Genomic DNA, 713 nt, shown 5'->3' with positions numbered 1-713 from the left:
TTAACTTTTTCTTTATAATTACTTTTTAGGTGAGAGAGACAAAAATCTCAATCATTTTCTATATGCTTTTATTTTTATTTTGTGTGTGTGTGTGTGTGTGTTTATGGTTCTTTTTTTTAATTTATTTTTATTAGCTACACATGACATTACAATTCTCTTTTTTAATTTAATTTTATATTTTTTATTAGCCACACATGTTCTTGGGCTGGGGATATAGCTCAGTTGGTAGAGTGCTTGCCTCACATGCACAAGGCCCTGGGTTCAATCCCCAGGACCACCAAAAAAAAATGTCCAGTTCTATATGCTTTTATGCCTATTTTTCTTAACTAACTATTAATGGCCTAAACTCACAAATCAAAAGAAATAGACTGACAGATTGGATTTTTAAAAAAGACCCAACAATATGGTGCCTCCAAGAGACTCATAGGAAAAGACATCCACAGACTAAAGGTGGAAGGTTGGGAAAAATCATACCACTCAACATGGACTGTGGAAGCAAGCAGAGGTTTCCACCCTCATATCAAATAAAGTAGACTTCAAGCTAAAGTTAATAAAAAGGGATAAAGAAGGATATTTCTTACTGCTTAAAGGAACCATTCATCAAGACATAACAATAATAAATTTATATGCCCCAAACAATGGAGCGTCTACATTCATCAAACTATTCTCAAGTTCAAGAGTCAAACAGACCACAGCACAATAATTCTGGGTGA

General features: G+C 33.8%; 1 non-coding gene across 1 annotated transcript; it reads left to right on the top strand.

Moving 5' to 3' along the window:
• Positions 1–207: 207 nt before the first annotated feature.
• On the top strand, positions 208–280 carry Trnav-cac (transfer RNA valine (anticodon CAC)). The gene has a single exon. It is a non-coding gene; the product is annotated as a tRNA-Val (tRNA).
• The last annotated feature ends 433 nt before the right edge of the window (positions 281–713 follow it).

The sequence above is a fragment of the Callospermophilus lateralis genome, chromosome 3, assembly GCF_048772815.1.
Source record: "Callospermophilus lateralis isolate mCalLat2 chromosome 3, mCalLat2.hap1, whole genome shotgun sequence".
NCBI lineage: Eukaryota > Metazoa > Chordata > Mammalia > Rodentia > Sciuridae > Callospermophilus > Callospermophilus lateralis.
The sequence above is the reverse complement of the archived record's forward strand: the minus strand, read 5'-3'. Positions and strand labels throughout refer to the sequence as shown.